This window comes from Osmerus eperlanus, chromosome 21 (genome assembly GCF_963692335.1).
Source record: "Osmerus eperlanus chromosome 21, fOsmEpe2.1, whole genome shotgun sequence".
Taxonomy (NCBI): Eukaryota; Metazoa; Chordata; class Actinopteri; order Osmeriformes; family Osmeridae; genus Osmerus; species Osmerus eperlanus.
In genome coordinates, this window is record NC_085038.1 from 11834117 (window position 1) to 11858563 (window position 24447).

The 24447-nt window shown below is 48.1% G+C and overlaps 46 non-coding genes across 46 annotated transcripts; all 46 read right to left on the minus strand.

The window, feature by feature from the left end:
• Positions 1-200: 200 nt before the first annotated feature.
• Positions 201-273, minus strand: trnaa-agc (transfer RNA alanine (anticodon AGC)). The gene has a single exon. It is a non-coding gene; the product is annotated as a tRNA-Ala (tRNA).
• A 508-nt stretch (positions 274-781) lies between these two features.
• trnaa-ugc (transfer RNA alanine (anticodon UGC)) lies at positions 782-854 on the minus strand. Its single transcript has one exon. It is a non-coding gene; the product is annotated as a tRNA-Ala (tRNA).
• A 275-nt stretch (positions 855-1129) lies between these two features.
• trnaa-cgc (transfer RNA alanine (anticodon CGC)) lies at positions 1130-1202 on the minus strand. The gene has a single exon. It is a non-coding gene; the product is annotated as a tRNA-Ala (tRNA).
• A 735-nt stretch (positions 1203-1937) lies between these two features.
• trnaa-ugc (transfer RNA alanine (anticodon UGC)) lies at positions 1938-2010 on the minus strand. The gene has a single exon. It is a non-coding gene; the product is annotated as a tRNA-Ala (tRNA).
• A 502-nt stretch (positions 2011-2512) lies between these two features.
• trnaa-agc (transfer RNA alanine (anticodon AGC)) lies at positions 2513-2585 on the minus strand. The gene has a single exon. It is a non-coding gene; the product is annotated as a tRNA-Ala (tRNA).
• Positions 2586-3093: 508 nt separating this feature from the next.
• trnaa-ugc (transfer RNA alanine (anticodon UGC)) lies at positions 3094-3166 on the minus strand. The gene has a single exon. It is a non-coding gene; the product is annotated as a tRNA-Ala (tRNA).
• Positions 3167-3441: 275 nt separating this feature from the next.
• Positions 3442-3514, minus strand: trnaa-cgc (transfer RNA alanine (anticodon CGC)). The gene has a single exon. It is a non-coding gene; the product is annotated as a tRNA-Ala (tRNA).
• A 154-nt stretch (positions 3515-3668) lies between these two features.
• trnaa-agc (transfer RNA alanine (anticodon AGC)) lies at positions 3669-3741 on the minus strand. The gene has a single exon. It is a non-coding gene; the product is annotated as a tRNA-Ala (tRNA).
• Positions 3742-4249: 508 nt separating this feature from the next.
• trnaa-ugc (transfer RNA alanine (anticodon UGC)) lies at positions 4250-4322 on the minus strand. Its single transcript has one exon. It is a non-coding gene; the product is annotated as a tRNA-Ala (tRNA).
• A 275-nt stretch (positions 4323-4597) lies between these two features.
• Positions 4598-4670, minus strand: trnaa-cgc (transfer RNA alanine (anticodon CGC)). Its single transcript has one exon. It is a non-coding gene; the product is annotated as a tRNA-Ala (tRNA).
• A 1310-nt stretch (positions 4671-5980) lies between these two features.
• Positions 5981-6053, minus strand: trnaa-agc (transfer RNA alanine (anticodon AGC)). The gene has a single exon. It is a non-coding gene; the product is annotated as a tRNA-Ala (tRNA).
• Positions 6054-7135: 1082 nt separating this feature from the next.
• trnaa-cgc (transfer RNA alanine (anticodon CGC)) lies at positions 7136-7208 on the minus strand. Its single transcript has one exon. It is a non-coding gene; the product is annotated as a tRNA-Ala (tRNA).
• Positions 7209-7595: 387 nt separating this feature from the next.
• trnaa-ugc (transfer RNA alanine (anticodon UGC)) lies at positions 7596-7668 on the minus strand. Its single transcript has one exon. It is a non-coding gene; the product is annotated as a tRNA-Ala (tRNA).
• A 1083-nt stretch (positions 7669-8751) lies between these two features.
• trnaa-ugc (transfer RNA alanine (anticodon UGC)) lies at positions 8752-8824 on the minus strand. Its single transcript has one exon. It is a non-coding gene; the product is annotated as a tRNA-Ala (tRNA).
• A 154-nt stretch (positions 8825-8978) lies between these two features.
• trnaa-agc (transfer RNA alanine (anticodon AGC)) lies at positions 8979-9051 on the minus strand. The gene has a single exon. It is a non-coding gene; the product is annotated as a tRNA-Ala (tRNA).
• A 160-nt stretch (positions 9052-9211) lies between these two features.
• trnaa-ugc (transfer RNA alanine (anticodon UGC)) lies at positions 9212-9284 on the minus strand. Its single transcript has one exon. It is a non-coding gene; the product is annotated as a tRNA-Ala (tRNA).
• A 508-nt stretch (positions 9285-9792) lies between these two features.
• On the minus strand, positions 9793-9865 carry trnaa-ugc (transfer RNA alanine (anticodon UGC)). The gene has a single exon. It is a non-coding gene; the product is annotated as a tRNA-Ala (tRNA).
• Positions 9866-10019: 154 nt separating this feature from the next.
• Positions 10020-10092, minus strand: trnaa-agc (transfer RNA alanine (anticodon AGC)). Its single transcript has one exon. It is a non-coding gene; the product is annotated as a tRNA-Ala (tRNA).
• Positions 10093-10252: 160 nt separating this feature from the next.
• trnaa-ugc (transfer RNA alanine (anticodon UGC)) lies at positions 10253-10325 on the minus strand. The gene has a single exon. It is a non-coding gene; the product is annotated as a tRNA-Ala (tRNA).
• An 856-nt stretch (positions 10326-11181) lies between these two features.
• Positions 11182-11254, minus strand: trnaa-cgc (transfer RNA alanine (anticodon CGC)). The gene has a single exon. It is a non-coding gene; the product is annotated as a tRNA-Ala (tRNA).
• Positions 11255-11408: 154 nt separating this feature from the next.
• Positions 11409-11481, minus strand: trnaa-agc (transfer RNA alanine (anticodon AGC)). The gene has a single exon. It is a non-coding gene; the product is annotated as a tRNA-Ala (tRNA).
• A 508-nt stretch (positions 11482-11989) lies between these two features.
• Positions 11990-12062, minus strand: trnaa-ugc (transfer RNA alanine (anticodon UGC)). Its single transcript has one exon. It is a non-coding gene; the product is annotated as a tRNA-Ala (tRNA).
• Positions 12063-12216: 154 nt separating this feature from the next.
• On the minus strand, positions 12217-12289 carry trnaa-agc (transfer RNA alanine (anticodon AGC)). The gene has a single exon. It is a non-coding gene; the product is annotated as a tRNA-Ala (tRNA).
• Positions 12290-13371: 1082 nt separating this feature from the next.
• trnaa-ugc (transfer RNA alanine (anticodon UGC)) lies at positions 13372-13444 on the minus strand. The gene has a single exon. It is a non-coding gene; the product is annotated as a tRNA-Ala (tRNA).
• A 154-nt stretch (positions 13445-13598) lies between these two features.
• On the minus strand, positions 13599-13671 carry trnaa-agc (transfer RNA alanine (anticodon AGC)). The gene has a single exon. It is a non-coding gene; the product is annotated as a tRNA-Ala (tRNA).
• A 274-nt stretch (positions 13672-13945) lies between these two features.
• trnaa-cgc (transfer RNA alanine (anticodon CGC)) lies at positions 13946-14018 on the minus strand. The gene has a single exon. It is a non-coding gene; the product is annotated as a tRNA-Ala (tRNA).
• A 154-nt stretch (positions 14019-14172) lies between these two features.
• Positions 14173-14245, minus strand: trnaa-agc (transfer RNA alanine (anticodon AGC)). Its single transcript has one exon. It is a non-coding gene; the product is annotated as a tRNA-Ala (tRNA).
• A 508-nt stretch (positions 14246-14753) lies between these two features.
• Positions 14754-14826, minus strand: trnaa-ugc (transfer RNA alanine (anticodon UGC)). Its single transcript has one exon. It is a non-coding gene; the product is annotated as a tRNA-Ala (tRNA).
• Positions 14827-14980: 154 nt separating this feature from the next.
• Positions 14981-15053, minus strand: trnaa-agc (transfer RNA alanine (anticodon AGC)). Its single transcript has one exon. It is a non-coding gene; the product is annotated as a tRNA-Ala (tRNA).
• Positions 15054-16135: 1082 nt separating this feature from the next.
• trnaa-ugc (transfer RNA alanine (anticodon UGC)) lies at positions 16136-16208 on the minus strand. The gene has a single exon. It is a non-coding gene; the product is annotated as a tRNA-Ala (tRNA).
• Positions 16209-16362: 154 nt separating this feature from the next.
• On the minus strand, positions 16363-16435 carry trnaa-agc (transfer RNA alanine (anticodon AGC)). The gene has a single exon. It is a non-coding gene; the product is annotated as a tRNA-Ala (tRNA).
• A 623-nt stretch (positions 16436-17058) lies between these two features.
• Positions 17059-17131, minus strand: trnaa-cgc (transfer RNA alanine (anticodon CGC)). Its single transcript has one exon. It is a non-coding gene; the product is annotated as a tRNA-Ala (tRNA).
• Positions 17132-17866: 735 nt separating this feature from the next.
• Positions 17867-17939, minus strand: trnaa-ugc (transfer RNA alanine (anticodon UGC)). Its single transcript has one exon. It is a non-coding gene; the product is annotated as a tRNA-Ala (tRNA).
• Positions 17940-18214: 275 nt separating this feature from the next.
• trnaa-cgc (transfer RNA alanine (anticodon CGC)) lies at positions 18215-18287 on the minus strand. The gene has a single exon. It is a non-coding gene; the product is annotated as a tRNA-Ala (tRNA).
• A 154-nt stretch (positions 18288-18441) lies between these two features.
• trnaa-agc (transfer RNA alanine (anticodon AGC)) lies at positions 18442-18514 on the minus strand. The gene has a single exon. It is a non-coding gene; the product is annotated as a tRNA-Ala (tRNA).
• A 508-nt stretch (positions 18515-19022) lies between these two features.
• Positions 19023-19095, minus strand: trnaa-ugc (transfer RNA alanine (anticodon UGC)). The gene has a single exon. It is a non-coding gene; the product is annotated as a tRNA-Ala (tRNA).
• A 275-nt stretch (positions 19096-19370) lies between these two features.
• Positions 19371-19443, minus strand: trnaa-cgc (transfer RNA alanine (anticodon CGC)). Its single transcript has one exon. It is a non-coding gene; the product is annotated as a tRNA-Ala (tRNA).
• A 154-nt stretch (positions 19444-19597) lies between these two features.
• Positions 19598-19670, minus strand: trnaa-agc (transfer RNA alanine (anticodon AGC)). Its single transcript has one exon. It is a non-coding gene; the product is annotated as a tRNA-Ala (tRNA).
• Positions 19671-20178: 508 nt separating this feature from the next.
• Positions 20179-20251, minus strand: trnaa-ugc (transfer RNA alanine (anticodon UGC)). The gene has a single exon. It is a non-coding gene; the product is annotated as a tRNA-Ala (tRNA).
• Positions 20252-20753: 502 nt separating this feature from the next.
• Positions 20754-20826, minus strand: trnaa-agc (transfer RNA alanine (anticodon AGC)). Its single transcript has one exon. It is a non-coding gene; the product is annotated as a tRNA-Ala (tRNA).
• A 508-nt stretch (positions 20827-21334) lies between these two features.
• On the minus strand, positions 21335-21407 carry trnaa-ugc (transfer RNA alanine (anticodon UGC)). Its single transcript has one exon. It is a non-coding gene; the product is annotated as a tRNA-Ala (tRNA).
• A 275-nt stretch (positions 21408-21682) lies between these two features.
• trnaa-cgc (transfer RNA alanine (anticodon CGC)) lies at positions 21683-21755 on the minus strand. Its single transcript has one exon. It is a non-coding gene; the product is annotated as a tRNA-Ala (tRNA).
• Positions 21756-22490: 735 nt separating this feature from the next.
• trnaa-ugc (transfer RNA alanine (anticodon UGC)) lies at positions 22491-22563 on the minus strand. Its single transcript has one exon. It is a non-coding gene; the product is annotated as a tRNA-Ala (tRNA).
• Positions 22564-23065: 502 nt separating this feature from the next.
• trnaa-agc (transfer RNA alanine (anticodon AGC)) lies at positions 23066-23138 on the minus strand. Its single transcript has one exon. It is a non-coding gene; the product is annotated as a tRNA-Ala (tRNA).
• A 508-nt stretch (positions 23139-23646) lies between these two features.
• Positions 23647-23719, minus strand: trnaa-agc (transfer RNA alanine (anticodon AGC)). The gene has a single exon. It is a non-coding gene; the product is annotated as a tRNA-Ala (tRNA).
• A 508-nt stretch (positions 23720-24227) lies between these two features.
• Positions 24228-24300, minus strand: trnaa-ugc (transfer RNA alanine (anticodon UGC)). The gene has a single exon. It is a non-coding gene; the product is annotated as a tRNA-Ala (tRNA).
• Positions 24301-24447: the final 147 nt, after the last annotated feature.

Below are 24447 nucleotides of genomic sequence, written 5' to 3' on the forward strand. Positions count from 1 at the left end.
CCTCTCTCATGCGAAGCAAGCGCTCTACCACTTGAGCTAATTCCCCCATATTAAGCTCCTTGTTGGGGAACTTTTTAGCATCAGCATGCGGACCCAAATTGTATTAGGCCAATCGTGTCGTCATCCTTCATGCCAATGCGATTCTTGTAAATGTTGCTTTGGAAAGAAACTAAATCTTGCCAGTTAAACAGCATCACCTATGGAGGATGCGGGCATCGATCCCGCTACCTCTCGCATGCTAAGCGAGCACTCTACCATTTGAGCTAATCCCCCACCTTACATGTGTGTACTTTCCTTGGAAGAGTTAAAAACTGCTCAGTCTTGAGTCACAATCGACAATCTGGCTCGACTGCAATTTGAATCTCACAGGGATTGCGAGTATCGATTCCCCTGCATATGACAGGCAAAGGAAGCGCTGCAGCATTTGAGCTAACTGGCACTTCCCTTGCTCCTACCTGGGAGAGTTGAATCGTCCCACACTTTGGAGCTGCTTTTCCGAAACACGTGCAAAGGTTGTTGTGGAACGGAGCTCCATTTTTCAATGAAAAAGCTGTTGGAGAATGCGGGCATCGATCCCGCTGCCTCTCGCATGCGAAGCAAACGCTCTACCACTTGAGCTAATTCCCCCATATTAAGCTCCTTGTTGGGGAACTTGTTAGCATCAGCATGCGGACCCAAATTGTATTAGGCCAATCGTGTCGTCATCCTTCATGCCAATGCGATTCTTGTAAATGTTGCTTTGGAAAGAAACTAAATCTTGCCAGTTAAACAGCATCACCTATGGAGGATGCGGGCATCGATCCCGCTACCTCTCGCATGCAAAGCGAGCGCTCTACCATTTGAGCTAATCCCCCATGTTGAGTTCCTCGTTGGGGAACTTGTGAGCGTCAGCATGAGTACAGTTTGGTTCGACTGCTTACTTGACATCAATTTAAATCTCACAGGGATTGCGAGTATCGATTCCCCTGCATATGACAGGCAAAGGAAGCGCTGCAGCATTTGAGCTAACTGGCACTTCCCTTGCTCCTACCTGGGAGAGTTGAATCGTCCCACACTTTGGAGCTGCTTTTCCGAAACACGTGCAAAGGTTGTTGTGGAACGGAGCTCCATTTTTCAATGAAAAAGCTGTTGGAGAATGCGGGCATCGATCCCGCTGCCTCTCGCATGCGAAGCAAGCGCTCTACCACTTGAGCTAATTCCCCCATATTAAGCTCCTTGTTGAGGAACTTGTTAGCATCAGCATGCGGACCCAAATTGTATTAGGCCAATCGTGTCGTCATCCTTCATGCCAATGCGATTCTTGTAAATGTTGCTTTGGAAAGAAACTAAATTTTGCCAGTTAAACAGCATCACCTATGGAGGATGCGGGCATCGATCCTGCTACCTCTCGCATGCTAAGCGAGCACTCTACCATTTGAGCTAATCCCCCACCTTACATGTGTGTACTTTCCTTGGAAGAGTTAAAAACTGCTCAGTCTTGAGTCACAATCGACAATCTGGCTCGACTGCAATTTGAATCGCACAGGGATTGCGAGTACCGATTCCCCTGCATATGACAGGCAAAGGAAGCGCTGCAGCATTTGAGCTAACTGGCACTTCCCTTGCTCCTACCTGGGAGAGTTGAATCGTCCCACACTTTGGAGCTGCTTTTCCGAAACAAGTGCAAAGGTTGTTGTGGAACGGAGCTCCATTTTTCAATGAAAAAGCTGTTGGAGAATGCGGGCATCGATCCCGCTGCCTCTCGCATGCGAAGCAAGCGCTCTACCGCTTGAGCTAATTCCCCCATATTAAGCTCCTTGTTGGGGAACTTGTTAGCATCAGCATGCGGACCCAAATTGTATTAGGCCAATCGTGTCGTCATCCTTCATGCCAATGCGATTCTTGTAAATGTTGCTTTGGAAAGAAACTAAATCTTGCCAGTTAAACAGCATCACCTATGGAGGATGCGGGCATCGATCCCGCTACCTCTCGCATGCAAAGCGAGCGCTCTACCATTTGAGCTAATCCCCCATGTTGAGTTCCTCGTTGGGGAACTTGTGAGCGTCAGCATGAGTACAGTTTGGTTCGACTGCTTACTTGACATCAATTTGAATCTCACAGGGATTGCGAGTATCGATTCCCCTGCATATGACAGGCAAAGGAAGCGCTGCAGCATTTGAGCTAACTGGCACTTCCCTTGCTCCTACCTGGGAGAGTTGAATCGTCCCACACTTTGGAGCTGCTTTTCTGAAACACGTGCAAAGGTTGTTGTGGAACGGAGCTCCATTTTTCAATGAAAAAGCTGTTGGAGAATGCAGGCATCGATCCCGCTGCCTCTCGCATGCGAAGCAAGCGCTCTACCACTTGAGCTAATTCCCCCATATTAAGCTCCTTGTTGGGGAACTTGTTAGCATCAGCATGCGGACCCAAATTGTATTAGGCCAATCGTGTCGTCATCCTTCATGCCAATGCGATTCTTGTAAATGTTGCTTTGGAAAGAAACTAAATCTTGCCAGTTAAACAGCATCACCTATGGAGGATGCGGGCATCGATCCCGCTACCTCTCGCATGCTAAGCGAGCACTCTACCATTTGAGCTAATCCCCCACCTTACATGTGTGTACTTTCCTTGGAAGAGTTAAAAACTGCTCAGTCTTGAGTCACAATCGACAATCTGGCTCGACTGCAATTTGAATCTCACAGGGATTGCGAGTATCGATTCCCCTGCATATGACAGGCAAAGGAAGCGCTGCAGCATTTGAGCTAACTGGCACTTCCCTTGCTCCTACCTGGGAGAGTTGAATCGTCCCACACTTTGGAGCTGCTTTTCCGAAACACGTGCAAAGGTTGTTGTGGAACTGAGCTCCATTTTTCAATGAAAAAGCTGTTGGAGAATGCGGGCATCGATCCCGCTGCCTCTCGCATGCGAAGCAAACGCTCTACCACTTGAGCTAATTCCCCCATATTAAGCTCCTTGTTGGGGAACTTGTTAGCATCAGCATGCGGACCCAAATTGTATTAGGCCAATCGTGTCGTCATCCTTCATGCCAATGCGATTCTTGTAAATGTTGCTTTGGAAAGAAACTAAATCTTGCCAGTTAAACAGCATCACCTATGGAGGATGCGGGCATCGATCCCGCTACCTCTCGCATGCAAAGCGAGCGCTCTACCATTTGAGCTAATCCCCCATGTTGAGTTCCTCGTTGGGGAACTTGTGAGCGTCAGCATGAGTACAGTTTGGTTCGACTGCTTACTTGACATCAATTTAAATCTCACAGGGATTGCGAGTATCGATTCCCCTGCATATGACAGGCAAAGGAAGCGCTGCAGCATTTGAGCTAACTGGCACTTCCCTTGCTCCTACCTGGGAGAGTTGAATCGTCCCACACTTTGGAGCTGCTTTTCCGAAACACGTGCAAAGGTTGTTGTGGAACGGAGCTCCATTTTTCAATGAAAAAGCTGTTGGAGAATGCGGGCATCGATCCCGCTGCCTCTCGCATGCGAAGCAAGCGCTCTACCACTTGAGCTAATTCCCCCATATTAAGCTCCTTGTTGGGGAACTTGTTAGCATCAGCATGCGGACCCAAATTGTATTAGGCCAATCGTGTCGTCATCCTTCATGCCAATGCGATTCTTGTAAATGTTGCTTTGGAAAGAAACTAAATCTTGCCAGTTAAACAGCATCACCTATGGAGGATGCGGGCATCGATCCCGCTACCTCTCGCATGCTAAGCGAGCACTCTACCATTTGAGCTAATCCCCCACCTTACATGTGTGTACTTTCCTTGGAAGAGTTAAAAACTGCTCAGTCTTGAGTCACAATCGACAATCTGGCTCGACTGCAATTTGAATCTCACAGGGATTGCGAGTATCGATTCCCCTGCATATGACAGGCAAAGGAAGCGCTGCAGCATTTGAGCTAACTGGCACTTCCCTTGCTCCTACCTGGGAGAGTTGAATCGTCCCACACTTTGGAGCTGCTTTTCCGAAACACGTGCAAAGGTTGTTGTGGAACTGAGCTCCATTTTTCAATGAAAAAGCTGTTGGAGAATGCGGGCATCGATCCCGCTGCCTCTCGCATGCGAAGCAAACGCTCTACCACTTGAGCTAATTCCCCCATATTAAGCTCCTTGTTGGGGAACTTGTTAGCATCAGCATGCGGACCCAAATTGTATTAGGCCAATCGTGTCGTCATCCTTCATGCCAATGCGATTCTTGTAAATGTTGCTTTGGAAAGAAACTAAATCTTGCCAGTTAAACAGCATCACCTATGGAGGATGCGGGCATCGATCCCGCTACCTCTCGCATGCAAAGCGAGCGCTCTACCATTTGAGCTAATCCCCCATGTTGAGTTCCTCGTTGGGGAACTTGTGAGCGTCAGCATGAGTACAGTTTGGTTCGACTGCTTACTTGACATCAATTTAAATCTCACAGGGATTGCGAGTATCGATTCCCCTGCATATGACAGGCAAAGGAAGCGCTGCAGCATTTGAGCTAACTGGCACTTCCCTTGCTCCTACCTGGGAGAGTTGAATCGTCCCACACTTTGGAGCTGCTTTTCCGAAACACGTGCAAAGGTTGTTGTGGAACGGAGCTCCATTTTTCAATGAAAAAGCTGTTGGAGAATGCGGGCATCGATCCCGCTGCCTCTCGCATGCGAAGCAAGCGCTCTACCACTTGAGCTAATTCCCCCATATTAAGCTCCTTGTTGAGGAACTTGTTAGCATCAGCATGCGGACCCAAATTGTATTAGGCCAATCGTGTCGTCATCCTTCATGCCAATGCGATTCTTGTAAATGTTGCTTTGGAAAGAAACTAAATTTTGCCAGTTAAACAGCATCACCTATGGAGGATGCGGGCATCGATCCTGCTACCTCTCGCATGCTAAGCGAGCACTCTACCATTTGAGCTAATCCCCCACCTTACATGTGTGTACTTTCCTTGGAAGAGTTAAAAACTGCTCAGTCTTGAGTCACAATCGACAATCTGGCTCGACTGCAATTTGAATCGCACAGGGATTGCGAGTACCGATTCCCCTGCATATGACAGGCAAAGGAAGCGCTGCAGCATTTGAGCTAACTGGCACTTCCCTTGCTCCTACCTGGGAGAGTTGAATCGTCCCACACTTTGGAGCTGCTTTTCCGAAACAAGTGCAAAGGTTGTTGTGGAACGGAGCTCCATTTTTCAATGAAAAAGCTGTTAGAGAATGCGGGCATCGATCCTGCTGCCTCTCGCATGCGAAGCAAGCGCTCTACCGCTTGAGCTAATTCCCCCATATTAAGCTCCTTGTTGGGGAACTTGTTAGCATCAGCATGCGGACCCAAATTGTATTAGGCCAATCGTGTCGTCATCCTTCATGCCAATGCGATTCTTGTAAATGTTGCTTTGGAAAGAAACTAAATCTTGCCAGTTAAACAGCATCACCTATGGAGGATGCGGGCATCGATCCCTCTACCTCTCGCATGCAAAGCGAGCGCTCTACCATTTGAGCTAATCCCCCATGTTGAGTTCCTCGTTGGGGAACTTGTGAGCGTCAGCATGAGTACAGTTTGGTTCAACTGCTTACTTGACATCAATTTGAATCTCACAGGGATTGCGAGTATCGATTCCCCTGCATATGACAGGCAAAGGAAGCGCTGCAGCATTTGAGCTAACTGGCACTTCCCTTGCTCCTACCTGGGAGAGTTGAATCGTCCCACACTTTGGAGCTGCTTTTCTGAAACACGTGCAAAGGTTGTTGTGGAACGGAGCTCCATTTTTCAATGAAAAAGCTGTTGGAGAATGAGGGCATCGATCCCGCTGCCTCTCGCATGCGAAGCAAGCGCTCTACCACTTGAGCTAATTCCCCCATATTAAGCTCCTTGTTGGGGAACTTGTTAGCATCAGCATGCGGACCCAAATTGTATTAGGCCAATCGTGTCGTCATCCTTCATGCCAATGCGATTCTTGTAAATGTTGCTTTGGAAAGAAACTAAATCTTGCCAGTTAAACAGCATCACCTATGGAGGATGCGGGCATCGATCCCGCTACCTCTCGCATGCTAAGCGAGCACTCTACCATTTGAGCTAATCCCCCACCTTACATGTGTGTACTTTCCTTGGAAGAGTTAAAAACTGCTCAGTCTTGAGTCACAATCGACAATCTGGCTCGACTGCAATTTGAATCTCACAGGGATTGCGAGTATCGATTCCCCTGCATATGACAGGCAAAGGAAGCGCTGCAGCATTTGAGCTAACTGGCACTTCCCTTGCTCCTACCTGGGAGAGTTGAATTGTCCCACACTTTGGAGCTGCTTTTCCGAAACACGTGCAAAGTTTGTTGTGGAACGGAGCTCCATTTTTCAATGAAAAAGCTGTTGGAGAATGCGGGCATCGATCCCGCTGCCTCTCGCATGCGAAGCAAACGCTCTACCACTTGAGCTAATTCCCCCATATTAATCTCCTTGTTGGGGAACTTGTTAGCATCAGCATGCGGACCCAAATTGTATTAGGCCAATCGTGTCGTCTTCCTTCATGCCAATGCGATTCTTGTAAATGTTAATTTGGAAAGAAACTAAATCTTGCCAGTTAAACAGCATCACCTATGGAGGATGCGGGCATCGATCCCACTATCTCTCGCATGCTAAGCGAGCGCTCTACCATTTGAGCTAATCCCCCATGTTGAGTTCCTCGATGGGGAACTTGTGAGCGTCAGCATGAGTACAGTCTGGTTCGACTGCTTACTTGACATCAATTTGAATCTCACAGGGATTCTTAGTATCGATTCCCCTGCGTAAGAAACTAAATCTTGCCAGTTAAACAGCATCACCATGGAGGATGCGGGCATCGATGCCGCTACCTCTCGCATGCTAAGCGAGCGCTCTACCGTTTGAGCTAATCCCCCATGTTGAGTTCCTCGTTGGGGATCTTGTGAGCGTCAGCATGAGTACAGTCTGGTTCGACTGCTTACTTGACATCAATTTGAATCTCAAAGGGATTGCGAGTATCGATTCCCCTGCATATGACAGGCAAAGGAAGCGCTGCAGCATTTGAGCTAACTGGCACTTCCCTTGCTCCTACCTGGGAGAGTTGAATCGTCCCACACTTTGGAGCTGCTTTTCCGAAACACGTGCAAAGGTTGTTGTGGAACGGAGCTCCATTTTTCAATGAAAAAGCTGTTGGAGAATGCGGGCATCGATCCCGCTGCCTCTCGCATGCGAAGCAAGCGCTCTACCAGTTGAGCTAATTCCCCCATATTAAGCTCCTTGTTGGGGAACTTGTTAGCATCAGCATGCGGACCCAAATTGTATTAGGCCAATCGTGTCGTCATCCTTCATGCCAATGCGATTCTTGTAAATGTTGCTTTGGAAAGAAACTAAATCTTGCCAGTTAAACAGAATCACCTATGGAGGATGCGGGCATCGATCCCGCTACCTATCGCATGCTAAGCGAGCACTCTACCATTTGAGCTAATCCCCCACCTTACATGTGTGTACTTTCCTTGGAAGAGTTAAAAACTGCTCAGTCTTGAGTCACAATCGACAATCTGGGTCGACTGCAATTTGAATCTCACAGGGATTGCGAGTATCGATTCCCCTGCGTAAGAAACTAAATCTTGCCAGTTAAACAGCATCACCTATGGAGGATGCGGGCATCGATCCCGCTACCTCTCGCATGCAAAGCGAGCGCTCTACCATTTGAGCTAATCCCCCATGTTGAGTTCCTCGTTGGGGAACTTGTGAGCGTCAGCATGAGTACAGTCTGGTTCGACTGCTTACTTGACATCAATTTAAATCTCACAGGGATTGCGAGTATCGATTCCCCTGCATATGACAGGCAAAGGAAGCGCTGCAGCATTTGAGCTAACTCGCACTTCCCTTGCTTCTACCTGGGAGAGTTGAATTGTCCCACACTTTGGAGCTGCTTTTCCGAAACACGTGCAAAGGTTGTTGTGGAACGGAGCTCCATTTTTCAATGAAAAAGATGTTGGAGAATGCGGGCATCGATCCCGCTGCCTCTCGCATGCGAAGCAAGCGCTCTACCACTTGAGCTTATTCCCCCATATTAAGCTCCTCGTTGGGGAACTTGTTAGCATCAGCATGAGGACCCAATTAGTATTAGGCCAATCGTGTCGTCATCCTTCATGCCAATGCGATTCTTGTAAATGTTGCTTTGGAAAGAAACTAAATCTTGCCAGTTAAACAGCATCACCTATGGAGGATGTGAGCATCGATCTCGCTACCGCTCGCATGCTAAGCGAGCGCTCTACCATTTGAGCTAATCCCCCACCTTACATGTGTGTACTTTCCTTGGAAGAGTTAAAAACTGCTCAGTCTTGAGTCACAATCGACAATCTGGCTCGACTGCAATTTGAATCTCACAGGGATTGCGAGTATCGATTCCCCTGCATATGACAGGCAAAGGAAGCGCTGCAGCATTTGAGCTAACTGGCACTTCCCTTGCTCCTACCTGGGAGAGTTGAATCGTCCCACACTTTGGAGCTGCTTTTCCGAAACACGTGCAAAGGTTGTTGTGGAACGGAGCTCCATTTTTCAATGAAAAAGCTGTTGGAGAATGCGGGCATCGATCCCGCTGCCTCTCGCATGCGAAGCAAACGCTCTACCACTTGAGCTAATTCCCCCATATTAAGCTCCTTGTTGGGGAACTTGTTAGCATCAGCATGCGGACCCAAATTGTATTAGGCCAATCGTGTCGTCATCCTTCATGCCAATGCGATTCTTGTAAATGTTGCTTTGGAAAGAAACTAAATCTTGCCAGTTAAACAGCATCACCTATGGAGGATGCGGGCATCGATCCCGCTACCTCTCGCATGCAAAGCGAGCGCTCTACCATTTGAGCTAATCCCCCATGTTGAGTTCCTCGTTGGGGAACTTGTGAGCGTCAGCATGAGTACAGTCTGGTTCGACTGCTTACTTGACATCAATTTGAATCTCACAGGGATTCTTAGTATCGATTCCCCTGCGTAAGAAACTAAATCTTGCCAGTTAAACAGCATCACCTATGGAGGATGCGGGCATCGATCCCGCTACCTCTCGCATGCTAAGCGAGCACTCTACCATTTGAGCTAATCCCCCACCTTACATGTGTGTACTTTCCTTGGAAGAGTTAAAAACTGCTCAGTCTTGAGTCACAATCGACAATCTGGGTCGACTGCAATTTGAATCTCACAGGGATTGCGAGTATCGATTCCCCTGCGTAAGAAACTAAATCTTGCCAGTTAAACAGCATCACCTATGGAGGATGCGGGCATCGATCCCGCTACCTCTCGCATGCAAAGCGAGCGCTCTACCATTTGAGCTAATCCCCCACCTTACATGTGTGTACTTTCCTTGGAAGAGTTAAAAACTGCTCAGTCTTGAGTCACAATCGACAATCTGGCTCGACTGCAATTTGAATCTCACAGGGATTGCGAGTATCGATTCCCCTGCATATGACAGGCAAAGGAAGCGCTGCAGCATTTGAGCTAACTGGCACTTCCCTTGCTCCTACCTGGGAGAGTTGAATCGTCCCACACTTTGGAGCTGCTTTTCCGAAACACGTGCAAAGGTTGTTGTGGAACGGAGCTCCATTTTTCAATGAAAAAGCTGTTGGAGAATGCGGGCATCGATCCCGCTGCCTCTCGCATGCGAAGCAAACGCTCTACCACTTGAGCTAATTCCCCCATATTAAGCTCCTTGTTGGGGAACTTGTTAGCATCAGCATGCGGACCCAAATTGTATTAGGCCAATCGTGTCGTCATCCTTCATGCCAATGCGATTCTTGTAAATGTTGCTTTGGAAAGAAACTAAATCTTGCCAGTTAAACAGCATCACCTATGGAGGATGCGGGCATCGATCCCGCTACCTCTCGCATGCAAAGCGAGCGCTCTACCATTTGAGCTAATCCCCCATGTTGAGTTCCTCGTTGGGGAACTTGTGAGCGTCAGCATGAGTACAGTCTGGTTCGACTGCTTACTTGACATCAATTTGAATCTCACAGGGATTCTTAGTATCGATTCCCCTGCGTAAGAAACTAAATCTTGCCAGTTAAACAGCATCACCTATGGAGGATGCGGGCATCGATCCCGCTACCTCTCGCATGCTAAGCGAGCACTCTACCATTTGAGCTAATCCCCCACCTTACATGTGTGTACTTTCCTTGGAAGAGTTAAAAACTGCTCAGTCTTGAGTCACAATCGACAATCTGGGTCGACTGCAATTTGAATCTCACAGGGATTGCGAGTATCGATTCCCCTGCGTAAGAAACTAAATCTTGCCAGTTAAACAGCATCACCTATGGAGGATGCGGGCATCGATCCCGCTACCTCTCGCATGCAAAGCGAGCGCTCTACCATTTGAGCTAATCCCCCATGTTGAGTTCCTCATTGGGGAACTTGTGAGCGTCAGCATGAGTACAGTCTGGTTTGACTGCTTACTTGACATCAATTTAAATCTCACAGGGATTGCGAGTATCGATTCCCCTGCATATGACAGGCAAAGGAAGCGCTGCAGCATTTGAGCTAACTCGCACTTCCCTTGCTTCTACCTGGGAGAGTTGAATTGTCCCACACTTTGGAGCTGCTTTTCCGAAACACGTGCAAAGGTTGTTGTGGAACGGAGCTCCATTTTTCAATGAAAAAGCTGTTGGAGAATGCGGGCATCGATCCCGCTGCCTCTCGCATGCGAAGCAAGCGCTCTACCACTTGAGCTTATTCCCCCATATTAAGCTCCTCGTTGGGGAACTTGTTAGCATCAGCATGAGGACCCAATTAGTATTAGGCCAATCGTGTCGTCATCCTTCATGCCAATGCGATTCTTGTAAATGTTGCTTTGGAAAGAAACTAAATCTTGCCAGTTAAACAGCATCACCTATGGAGGATGTGAGCATCAATCTCGCTACCGCTCGCATGCTAAGCGAGCGCTCTACCATTTGAGCTAATCCCCCACCTTACATGTGTGTACTTTCCTTGGAAGAGTTAAAAACTGCTCAGTCTTGAGTCACAATCGACAATCTGGCTCGACTGCAATTTGAATCGCACAGGGATTGCGAGTATCGATTCCCCTGCATATGACAGGCAAAGGAAGCGCTGCAGCATTTGAGCTAACTGGCACTTCCCTTGCTCCTACCTGGGAGAGTTGAATCGTCCCACACTTTGGAGCTGCTTTTCCGAAACACGTGCAAAGGTTGTTGTGGAACGGAGCTCCATTTTTCAATGAAAAAGCTGTTGGAGAATGCGGGCATCGATCCCGCTGCCTCTCGCATGCGAAGCAAGCGCTCTACCACTTGAGCTAATTCCCCCATATTAAGCTCCTTGTTGGGGAACTTGTTAGCATCAGCATGCGGACCCAAATTGTATTAGGCCAATCGTGTCGTCATCCTTCATGCCAATGCGATTCTTGTAAATGTTGCTTTGGAAAGAAACTAAATCTTGCCAGTTAAACAGCATCACCTATGGAGGATGCGGGCATCGATCCCGCTACCTCTCGCATGCTAAGCGAGCACTCTACCATTTGAGCTAATCCCCCACCTTACATGTGTGTACTTTCCTTGGAAGAGTTAAAAACTGCTCAGTCTTGAGTCACAATCGACAATCTGGCTCGACTGCAATTTGAATCTCACAGGGATTGCGAGTATCGATTCCCCTGCATATGACAGGCAAAGGAAGCGCTGCAGCATTTGAGCTAACTGGCACTTCCCTTGCTCCTACCTGGGAGAGTTGAATCGTCCCACACTTTGGAGCTGCTTTTCCGAAACACGTGCAAAGGTTGTTGTGGAACGGCGCTCCATTTTTCAATGAAAAAGCTGTTGGAGAATGCGGGCATCGATCCCGCTGCCTCTCCCATGCGAAGCAAACGCTCTACCACTTGAGCTAATTCCCCCATATTAAGCTCCTTGTTGGGGAACTTGTTAGCATCAGCATGCGGACCCAAATTGTATTAGGCCAATCGTGTCGTCATCCTTCATGCCAATGCGATTCTTGTAAATGTTGCTTTGGAAAGAAACTAAATCTTGCCAGTTAAACAGCATCACCTATGGAGGATGCGGGCATCGATCCCGCTACCTCTCGCATGCAAAGCGAGCGCTCTACCATTTGAGCTAATCCCCCATGTTGAGTTCCTCGTTGGGGAACTTGTGAGCGTCAGCATGAGTACAGTCTGGTTCGACTGCTTACTTGACATCAATTTGAATCTCACAGGGATTCTTAGTATCGATTCCCCTGCGTAAGAAACTAAATCTTGCCAGTTAAACAGCATCACCTATGGAGGATGCGGGCATCGATCCCGCTACCTCTCGCATGCTAAGCGAGCGCTCTACCATTTGAGCTAATCCCCCATGTTGAGTTCCTCGTTGGGGATCTTGTGAGCGTCAGCATGAGTACAGTCTGGTTCGACTGCTTACTTGACATCAATTTGAATCTCAAAGGGATTGCGAGTATCGATTCCCCTGCATATGATAGCAAAGGAAGCGCTGCAGCATTTGAGCTAACTCGCACTTCCCTTGCTTCTACCTGGGAGAGTTGAATTGTCCCACACTTTGGAGCTGCTTTTCCGAAACACGTGCAAAGGTTGTTGTGGAACGGAGCTCCATTTTTCAATGAAAAAGCTGTTGGAGAATGCGGGCATCGATCCCGCTGCCTCTCGCATGCGAAGCAAGCGCTCTACCACTTGAGCTTATTCCCCCATATTAAGCTCCTCGTTGGGGAACTTGTTAGCATCAGCATGAGGACCCAATTAGTATTAGGCCAATCGTGTCGTCATCCTACATGCCAATGCGATTCTTGTAAATGTTGCTTTGGAAAGAAACTAAATCTTGCCAGTTAAACAGCATCACCTATGGAGGATGCGAGCATCGATCTCGCTACCGCTCGCATGCTAAGCGAGCGCTCTACCATTTGAGCTAATCCCCCACCTTACATGTGTGTACTTTCCTTGGAAGAGTTAAAAACTGCTCAGTCTTGAGTCACAATCGACAATCTGGCTCGACTGCAATTTGAATCGCACAGGGATTGCGATTATCGATTCCCCTGCATATGACAGGCAAAGGAAGCGCTGCAGCATTTGAGCTAACTGGCACTTCCCTTGCTCCTACCTGGGAGAGTTGAATCGTCCCACACTTTGGAGCTGCTTTTCCGAAACACGTGCAAAGGTTGTTGTGGAACGGAGCTCCATTTTTCAATGAAAAAGCTGTTGGAGAATGCGGGCATCGATCCCGCTGCCTCTCGTATGCGAAGCAAACGCTCTACCACTTGAGCTAATTCCCCCATATTAAGCTCCTTGTTGGGGAACTTGTTAGCATCAGCATGCGGACCCAAATTGTATTAGGCCAATCGTGTCGTCATCCTTCATGCCAATGCGATTCTTGTAAATGTTGCTTTGGAAAGAAACTAAATCTTGCCAGTTAAACAGCATCACCTATGGAGGATGCGGGCATCGATCCCGCTACCTCTCGCATGCAAAGCGAGCGCTCTACCATTTGAGCTAATCCCCCATGTTGAGTTCCTCGTTGGGGAACTTGTGAGCGTCAGCATGAGTACAGTCTGGTTCGACTGCTTACTTGACATCAATTTGAATCTCACAGGGATTCTTAGTATCGATTCCCCTGCGTAAGAAACTAAATCTTGCCAGTTAAACAGCATCACCTATGGAGGATGCGGGCATCGATCCCGCTACCTCTCGCATGCTAAGCGAGCGCTCTACCATTTGAGCTAATCCCCCATGTTGAGTTCCTCGTTGGGGATCTTGTGAGCGTCAGCATGAGTACAGTCTGGTTCGACTGCTTACTTGACATCAATTTGAATCTCAAAGGGATTGCGAGTATCGATTCCCCTGCATATGATAGCAAAGGAAGCGCTGCAGCATTTGAGCTAACTCGCACTTCCCTTGCTTCTACCTGGGAGAGTTGAATTGTCCCACACTTTGGAGCTGCTTTTCCGAAACACGTGCAAAGGTTGTTGTGGAACGGAGCTCCATTTTTCAATGAAAAAGCTGTTGGAGAATGCGGGCATCGATCCCGCTGCCTCTCGCATGCGAAGCAAGCGCTCTACCACTTGAGCTAATTCCCCCATATTAAGCTCCTTGTTGGGGAACTTGTTAGCATCAGCATGCGGACCCAAATTGTATTAGGCCAATCGTGTCGTCATCCTTCATGCCAATGCGATTCTTGTAAATGTTGCTTTGGAAAGAAACTAAATCTTGCCAGTTAAACAGCATCACCTATGGAGGATGCGGGCATCGATCCCGCTACCTCTCGCATGCTAAGCGAGCACTCTACCATTTGAGCTAATCCCCCACCTTACATGTGTGTACTTTCCTTGGAAGAGTTAAAAACTGCTCAGTCTTGAGTCACAATCGACAATCTGGCTCGACTGCAATTTGAATCTCACAGGGATTGCGAGTATCGATTCCCCTGCATATGACAGGCAAAGGAAGCGCTGCAGCATTTGAGCTAACTGGCACTTCCCTTGCTCCTACCTGGGAGAGTTGAATCGTCCCACACTTTGGAGCTGCTTTTCCGAAACACGTGCAAAGGTTGTTGTGGAACGGCGCTCCATTTTTCAATGAAAAAGCTGTTGGAGAATGCGGGCATCGATCCCGCTGCCTCTCCCATGCGAAGCAAACGCTCTACCACTTGAGCTAATTCCCCCATATTAAGCTCCTTGTTGGGGAACTTGTTAGCATCAGCATGCGGACCCAAATTGTATTAGGCCAATCGTGTCGTCATCCTTCATGCCAATGCGATTCTTGTAAATGTTGCTTTGGAAAGAAACTAAATCTTGCCAGTTAAACAGCATCACCTATGGAGGATGCGGGCATCGATCCCGCTACCTCTCGCATGCAAAGCGAGCGCTCTACCATTTGAGCTAATCCCCCATGTTGAGTTCCTCGTTGGGGAACTTGTGAGCGTCAGCATGAGTACAGTCTGGTTCGACTGCTTACTTGACATCAATTTGAATCTCACAGGGATTCTTAGTATCGATTCCCCTGCGTAAGAAACTAAATCTTGCCAGTTAAACAGCATCACCTATGGAGGATGCGGGCATCGATCCCGCTACCTCTCGCATGCTAAGCGAGCGCTCTACCATTTGAGCTAATCCCCCATGTTGAGTTCCTCGTTGGGGATCTTGTGAGCGTCAGCATGAGTACAGTCTGGTTCGACTGCTTACTTGACATCAATTTGAATCTCAAAGGGATTGCGAGTATCGATTCCCCTGCATATGATAGCAAAGGAAGCGCTGCAGCATTTGAGCTAACTCGCACTTCCCTTGCTTCTACCTGGGAGAGTTGAATTGTCCCACACTTTGGAGCTGCTTTTCCGAAACACGTGCAAAGGTTGTTGTGGAACGGAGCTCCATTTTTCAATGAAAAAGCTGTTGGAGAATGCGGGCATCGATCCCGCTGCCTCTCGCATGCGAAGCAAGCGCTCTACCACTTGAGCTTATTCCCCCATATTAAGCTCCTCGTTGGGGAACTTGTTAGCATCAGCATGAGGACCCAATTAGTATTAGGCCAATCGTGTCGTCATCCTACATGCCAATGCGATTCTTGTAAATGTTGCTTTGGAAAGAAACTAAATCTTGCCAGTTAAACAGCATCACCTATGGAGGATGCGAGCATCGATCTCGCTACCGCTCGCATGCTAAGCGAGCGCTCTACCATTTGAGCTAATCCCCCACCTTACATGTGTGTACTTTCCTTGGAAGAGTTAAAAACTGCTCAGTCTTGAGTCACAATCGACAATCTGGCTCGACTGCAATTTGAATCGCACAGGGATTGCGATTATCGATTCCCCTGCATATGACAGGCAAAGGAAGCGCTGCAGCATTTGAGCTAACTGGCACTTCCCTTGCTCCTACCTGGGAGAGTTGAATCGTCCCACACTTTGGAGCTGCTTTTCCGAAACACGTGCAAAGGTTGTTGTGGAACGGAGCTCCATTTTTCAATGAAAAAGCTGTTGGAGAATGCGGGCATCGATCCCGCTGCCTTTCGTATGCGAAGCAAACGCTCTACCACTTGAGCTAATTCCCCCATATTAAGCTCCTTGTTGGGGAACTTGTTAGCATCAGCATGCGGACCCAAATTGTATTAGGCCAATCGTGTCGTCATCCTTCATGCCAATGCGATTCTTGTAAATGTTGCTTTGGAAAGAAACTAAATCTTGCCAGTTAAACAGCATCACCTATGGAGGATGCGGGCATCGATCCCGCTACCTCTCGCATGCAAAGCGAGCGCTCTACCATTTGAGCTAATCCCCCATGTTGAGTTCCTCGTTGGGGAACTTGTGAGCGTCAGCATGAGTACAGTCTGGTTCGACTGCTTACTTGACATCAATTTGAATCTCACAGGGATTCTTAGTATCGATTCCCCTGCGTAAGAAACTAAATCTTGCCAGTTAAACAGCATCACCTATGGAGGATGCGGGCATCGATCCCGCTACCTCTCGCATGCTAAGCGAGCGCTCTACCATTTGAGCTAATCCCCCATGTTGAGTTCCTCGTTGGGGATCTTGTGAGCGTCAGCATGAGTACAGTCTGGTTCGACTGCTTACTTGACATCAATTTGAATCTCAAAGGGATTGCGAGTATCGATTCCCCTGCATATGACAGGCAAAGGAAGCGCTGCAGCATTTGAGCTAACTGGCACTTCCCTTGCTCCTACCTGGGAGAGTTGAATCGTCCCACACTTTGGAGCTGCTTTTCAGAAACACGTGCAAAGGTTGTTGTGGAACGGAGCTCCATTTTTCAATGAAAAAGCTGTTGGAGAATGCTGGCATCGATCCCGCTGCCTCTCGCATGCTAAGCGAGCGCTCTACCATTTGAGCTAATCCCCCATGTTGAGTTCCTCGTTGGGGATCTTGTGAGCGTCAGCATGAGTACAGTCTGGTTCGACTGCTTACTTGACATCAATTTGAATCTCAAAGGGATTGCGAGTATCGATTCCCCTGCATATGACAGGCAAAGGAAGCGCTGCAGCATTTGAGCTAACTGGCACTTCCCTTGCTCCTACCTGGGAGAGTTGAATCGTCCCACACTTTGGAGCTGCTTTTCCGAAACACGTGCAAAGGTTGTTGTGGAACGGAGCTCCATTTTTCAATGAAAAAGCTGTTGGAGAATGCGGGCATCGATCCCGCTGCCTCTCGCATGCGAAGCAAGCGCTCTACCACTTGAGCTAATTCCCCCATATTAAGCTCCTTGTTGAGGAACTTGTTAGCATCAGCATGCGGACCCAAATTGTATTAGGCCAATCGTGTCGTCATCCTTCATGCCAATGCGATTCTTGTAAATGTTGCTTTGGAAAGAAACTAAATTTTGCCAGTTAAACAGCATCACCTATGGAGGATGCGGGCATCGATCCTGCTACCTCTCGCATGCTAAGCGAGCACTCTACCATTTGAGCTAATCCCCCACCTTACATGTGTGTACTTTCCTTGGAAGAGTTAAAAACTGCTCAGTCTTGAGTCACAATCGACAATCTGGCTCGACTGCAATTTGAATCGCACAGGGATTGCGAGTACCGATTCCCCTGCATATGACAGGCAAAGGAAGCGCTGCAGCATTTGAGCTAACTGGCACTTCCCTTGCTCCTACCTGGGAGAGTTGAATCGTCCCACACTTTGGAGCTGCTTTTCCGAAACAAGTGCAAAGGTTGTTGTGGAACGGAGCTCCATTTTTCAATGAAAAAGCTGTTAGAGAATGCGGGCATCGATCCCGCTGCCTCTCGCATGCGAAGCAAGCGCTCTACCGCTTGAGCTAATTCCCCCATATTAAGCTCCTTGTTGGGGAACTTGTTAGCATCAGCATGCGGACCCAAATTGTATTAGGCCAATCGTGTCGTCATCCTTCATGCCAATGCGATTCTTGTAAATGTTGCTTTGGAAAGAAACTAAATCTTGCCAGTTAAACAGCATCACCTATGGAGGATGCGGGCATCGATCCCGCTACCTCTCGCATGCAAAGCGAGCGCTCTACCATTTGAGCTAATCCCCCATGTTGAGTTCCTCGTTGGGGAACTTGTGAGCGTCAGCATGAGTACAGTTTGGTTCGACTGCTTACTTGACATCAATTTGAATCTCACAGGGATTGCGAGTATCGATTCCCCTGCATATGACAGGCAAAGGAAGCGCTGCAGCATTTGAGCTAACTGGCACTTCCCTTGCTCCTACCTGGGAGAGTTGAATCGTCCCACACTTTGGAGCTGCTTTTCTGAAACACGTGCAAAGGTTGTTGTGGAACGGAGCTCCATTTTTCAATGAAAAAGCTGTTGGAGAATGCGGGCATCGATCCCGCTGCCTCTCGCATGCGAAGCAAGCGCTCTACCACTTGAGCTAATTCCCCCATATTAAGCTCCTTGTTGGGGAACTTGTTAGCATCAGCATGCGGACCCAAATTGTATTAGGCCAATCGTGTCGTCATCCTTCATGCCAATGCGATTCTTGTAAATGTTGCTTTGGAAAGAAACTAAATCTTGCCAGTTAAACAGCATCACCTATGGAGGATGCGGGCATCGATCCCGCTACCTCTCGCATGCTAAGCGAGCACTCTACCATTTGAGCTAATCCCCCACCTTACATGTGTGTACTTTCCTTGGAAGAGTTAAAAACTGCTCAGTCTTGAGTCACAATCGACAATCTGGCTCGACTGCAATTTGAATCTCACAGGGATTGCGAGTATCGATTCCCCTGCATATGACAGGCAAAGGAAGCGCTGCAGCATTTGAGCTAACTGGCACTTCCCTTGCTCCTACCTGGGAGAGTTGAATCGTCCCACACTTTGGAGCTGCTTTTCCGAAAGACGTGCAAAGGTTGTTGTGGAACGGAGCTCCATTTTTCAATGAAAAAGCTGTTGGAGAATGCGGGCATCGATCCCGCTGCCTCTCGCATGCGAAGCAAACGCTCTACCACTTGAGCTAATTCCCCCATATTAAGCTCCTTGTTGGGGAACTTGTTAGCATCAGCATGCGGACCCAAATTGTATTAGGCCAATCGTGTCGTCATCCTTCATGCCAATGCGATTCTTGTAAATGTTGCTTTGGAAAGAAACTAAATCTTGCCAGTTAAACAGCATCACCTATGGAGGATGCGGGCATCGATCCCGCTACCTCTCGCATGCAAAGCGAGCGCTCTACCATTTGAGCTAATCCCCCATGTTGAGTTCCTCGTTGGGGAACTTGTGAGCGTCAGCATGAGTACAGTTTGGTTCGACTGCTTACTTGACATCAATTTAAATCTCACAGGGATTGCGAGTATCGATTCCCCTGCATATGACAGGCAAAGGAAGCGCTGCAGCATTTGAGCTAACTGGCACTTCCCTTGCTCCTACCTGGGAGAGTTGAATCGTCCCACACTTTGGAGCTGCTTTTCCGAAACACGTGCAAAGGTTGTTGTGGAACGGAGCTCCATTTTTCAATGAAAAAGCTGTTGGAGAATGCGGGCATCGATCCCGCTGCCTCTCGCATGCGAAGCAAGCGCTCTACCACTTGAGCTAATTCCCCCATATTAAGCTCCTTGTTGGGGAACTTGTTAGCATCAGCATGCGGACCCAAATTGTATTAGGCCAATCGTGTCGTCATCCTTCATGCCAATGCGATTCTTGTAAATGTTGCTTTGGAAAGAAACTAAATCTTGCCAGTTAAACAGCATCACCTATGGAGGATGCGGGCATCGATCCCGCTACCTCTCGCATGCTAAGCGAGCACTCTACCATTTGAGCTAATCCCCCACCTTACATGTGTGTACTTTCCTTGGAAGAGTTAAAAACTGCTCAGTCTTGAGTCACAATCGACAATCTGGCTCGACTGCAATTTGAATCTCACAGGGATTGCGAGTATCGATTCCCCTGCATATGACAGGCAAAGGAAGCGCTGCAGCATTTGAGCTAACTGGCACTTCCCTTGCTCCTACCTGGGAGAGTTGAATCGTCCCACACTTTGGAGCTGCTTTTCCGAAACACGTGCAAAGGTTGTTGTGGAACGGAGCTCCATTTTTCAATGAAAAAGCTGTTGGAGAATGCGGGCATCGATCCCGCTGCCTCTCGCATGCGAAGCAAACGCTCTACCACTTGAGCTAATTCCCCCATATTAAGCTCCTTGTTGGGGAACTTGTTAGCATCAGCATGCGGACCCAAATTGTATTAGGCCAATCGTGTCGTCATCCTTCATGCCAATGCGATTCTTGTAAATGTTGCTTTGGAAAGAAACTAAATCTTGCCAGTTAAACAGCATCACCTATGGAGGATGCGGGCATCGATCCCGCTACCTCTCGCATGCAAAGCGAGCGCTCTACCATTTGAGCTAATCCCCCATGTTGAGTTCCTCGTTGGGGAACTTGTGAGCGTCAGCATGAGTACAGTTTGGTTCGACTGCTTACTTGACATCAATTTAAATCTCACAGGGATTGCGAGTATCGATTCCCCTGCATATGACAGGCAAAGGAAGCGCTGCAGCATTTGAGCTAACTGGCACTTCCCTTGCTCCTACCTGGGAGAGTTGAATCGTCCCACACTTTGGAGCTGCTTTTCTGAAACACGTGCAAAGGTTGTTGTGGAACGGAGCTCCATTTTTCAATGAAAAAGCTGTTAGAGAATGCGGGCATCGATCCCGCTGCCTCTCGCATGCGAAGCAAGCGCTCTACCACTTGAGCTAATTCCCCCATATTAAGCTCCTTGTTGGGGAACTTGTTAGCATCAGCATGCGGACCCAAATTGTATTAGGCCAATCGTGTCGTCATCCTTCATGCCAATGCGATTCTTGTAAATGTTGCTTTGGAAAGAAACTAAATCTTGCCAGTTAAACAGCATCACCTATGGAGGATGCGGGCATCGATCCCGCTACCTCTCGCATGCTAAGCGAGCACTCTACCATTTGAGCTAATCCCCCACCTTACATGTGTGTACTTTCCTTGGAAGAGTTAAAAACTGCTCAGTCTTGAGTCACAATCGACAATCTGGCTCGACTGCAATTTGAATCTCACAGGGATTGCGAGTATCGATTCCCCTGCATATGACAGGCAAAGGAAGCGCTGCAGCATTTGAGCTAACTGGCACTTCCCTTGCTCCTACCTGGGAGAGTTGAATCGTCCCACACTTTGGAGCTGCTTTTCCGAAACACGTGCAAAGGTTGTTGTGGAACGGAGCTCCATTTTTCAATGAAAAAGCTGTTGGAGAATGCGGGCATCGATCCCGCTGCCTCTCGCATGCGAAGCAAACGCTCTACCACTTGAGCTAATTCCCCCATATTAAGCTCCTTGTTGGGGAACTTGTTAGCATCAGCATGCGGACCCAAATTGTATTAGGCCAATCGTGTCGTCATCCTTCATGCCAATGCGATTCTTGTAAATGTTGCTTTGGAAAGAAACTAAATCTTGCCAGTTAAACAGCATCACCTATGGAGGATGCGGGCATCGATCCCGCTACCTCTCGCATGCAAAGCGAGCGCTCTACCATTTGAGCTAATCCCCCATGTTGAGTTCCTCGTTGGGGAACTTGTGAGCGTCAGCATGAGTACAGTTTGGTTCGACTGCTTACTTGACATAAATTTAAATCTCACAGGGATTGCGAGTATCGATTCCCCTGCATATGACAGGCAAAGGAAGCGCTGCAGCATTTGAGCTAACTGGCACTTCCCTTGCTCCTACCTGGGAGAGTTGAATCGTCCCACACTTTGGAGCTGCTTTTCCGAAACACGTGCAAAGGTTGTTGTGGAACGGAGCTCCATTTTTCAATGAAAAAGCTGTTGGAGAATGCGGGCATCGATCCCGCTGCCTCTCGCATGCGAAGCAAGCGCTCTACCACTTGAGCTAATTCCCCCATATTAAGCTCCTTGTTGAGGAACTTGTTAGCATCAGCATGCGGACCCAAATTATATTAGGCCAATCGTGTCGTCATCCTTCATGCCAATGCGATTCTTGTAAATGTTGCTTTGGAAAGAAACTAAATTTTGCCAGTTAAACAGCATCACCTATGGAGGATGCGGGCATCGATCCTGCTACCTCTCGCATGCTAAGCGAGCACTCTACCATTTGAGCTAATCCCCCACCTTACATGTGTGTACTTTCCTTGGAAGAGTTAAAAACTGCTCAGTCTTGAGTCACAATCGACAATCTGGCTCGACTGCAATTTGAATCGCACAGGGATTGCGAGTACCGATTCCCCTGCATATGACAGGCAAAGGAAGCGCTGCAGCATTTGAGCTAACTGGCACTTCCCTTGCTCCTACCTGGGAGATTTGAATCGTCCCACACTTTGGAGCTGCTTTTCCGAAACAAGTGCAAAGGTTGTTGTGGAACGGAGCTCCATTTTTCAATGAAAAAGCTGTTAGAGAATGCGGGCATCGATCCCGCTGCCTCTCGCATGCGAAGCAAGCGCTCTACCGCTTGAGCTAATTCCCCCATATTAAGCTCCTTGTTGGGGAACTTGTTAGCATCAGCATGCGGACCCAAATTGTATTAGGCCAATCGTGTCGTCATCCTTCATGCCAATGCGATTCTTGTAAATGTTGCTTTGGAAAGAAACTAAATCTTGCCAGTTAAACAGCATCACCTATGGAGGATGCGGGCATCGATCCCGCTACCTCTCGCATGCAAAGCGAGCGCTCTACCATTTGAGCTAATCCCCCATGTTGAGTTCCTCGTTGGGGAACTTGTGAGCGTCAGCATGAGTACAGTTTGGTTCAACTGCTTACTTGACATCAATTTGAATCTCACAGGGATTGCGAGTATCGATTCCCCTGCATATGACAGGCAAAGGAAGCGCTGCAGCATTTGAGCTAACTGGCACTTCCCTTGCTCCTACCTGGGAGAGTTGAATCGTCCCACACTTTGGAGCTGCTTTTCTGAAACACGTGCAAAGGTTGTTGTGGAACGGAGCTCCATTTTTCAATGAAAAAGCTGTTGGAGAATGAGGGCATCGATCCCGCTGCCTCTCGCATGCGAAGCAAGCGCTCTACCACTTGAGCTAATTCCCCCATATTAAGCTCCTTGTTGGGGAACTTGTTAGCATCAGCATGCGGACCCAAATTGTATTAGGCCAATCGTGTCGTCATCCTTCATGCCAATGCGATTCTTGTAAATGTTGCTTTGGAAAGAAACTAAATCTTGCCAGTTAAACAGCATCACCTATGGAGGATGCGGGCATCGATCCCGCTACCTCTCGCATGCTAAGCGAGCACTCTACCATTTGAGCTAATCCCCCACCTTACATGTGTGTACTTTCCTTGGAAGAGTTAAAAACTGCTCAGTCTTGAGTCACAATCGACAATCTGGCTCGACTGCAATTTGAATCTCACAGGGATTGCGAGTATCGATTCCCCTGCATATGACAGGCAAAGGAAGCGCTGCAGCATTTGAGCTAACTGGCACTTCCCTTGCTCCTACCTGGGAGAGTTGAATCGTCCCACACTTTGGAGCTGCTTTTCCGAAACACGTGCAAAGTTTGTTGTGGAACGGAGCTCCATTTTTCAATGAAAAAGCTGTTGGAGAATGCGGGCATCGATCCCGCTGCCTCTCGCATGCGAAGCAAACGCTCTACCACTTGAGCTAATTCCCCCATATTAATCTCCTTGTTGGGGAACTTGTTAGCATCAGCATGCGGACCCAAATTGTATTAGGCCAATCGTGTCGTCATCCTTCATGCCAATGCGATTCTTGTAAATGTTGCTTTGGAAAGAAACTAAATCTTGCCAGTTAAACAGCATCACCTATGGAGGATGCGGGCATCGATCCCGCTACCTCTCGCATGCTAAGCGAGCACTCTACCATTTGAGCTAATCCCCCACCTTACATGTGTGTACTTTCCTTGGAAGAGTTAAAAACTGCTCAGTCTTGAGTCACAATCGACAATCTGGCTCGACTGCAATTTGAATCTCACAGGGATTGCGAGTATCGATTCCCCTGCATATGACAGGCAAAGGAAGCGCTGCAGCATTTGAGCTAACTGGCACTTCCCTTGCTCCTACCTGGGAGAGTTGAATCGTCCCACACTTTGGAGCTGCTTTTCCGAAACACGTGCAAAGTTTGTTGTGGAACGGAGCTCCATTTTTCAATGAAAAAGCTGTTGGAGAATGCGGGCATCGATCCCGCTGCCTCTCGCATGCGAAGCAAACGCTCTACCACTTGAGCTAATTCCCCCATATTAATCTCCTTGTTGGGGAACTTGTTAGCATCAGCATGCGGACCCAAATTGTATTAGGCCAATCGTGTCGTCTTCCTTCATGCCAATGCGATTCTTGTAAATGTTGCTTTGGAAAGAAACTAAATCTTGCCAGTTAAACAGCATCACCTATGGAGGATGCGGGCATCGATCCCGCTACCTCTCGCATGCAAAGCGAGCGCTCTACCATTTGAGCTAATCCCCCATGTTGAGTTCCTCGTTGGGGAACTTGTGAGCGTCAGCATGAGTACAGTTTGGTTCGACTGCTTACTTGACATCAATTTAAATCTCACAGGGATTGCGAGTATCGATTCCCCTGCATATGACAGGCAAAGGAAGCGCTGCAGCATTT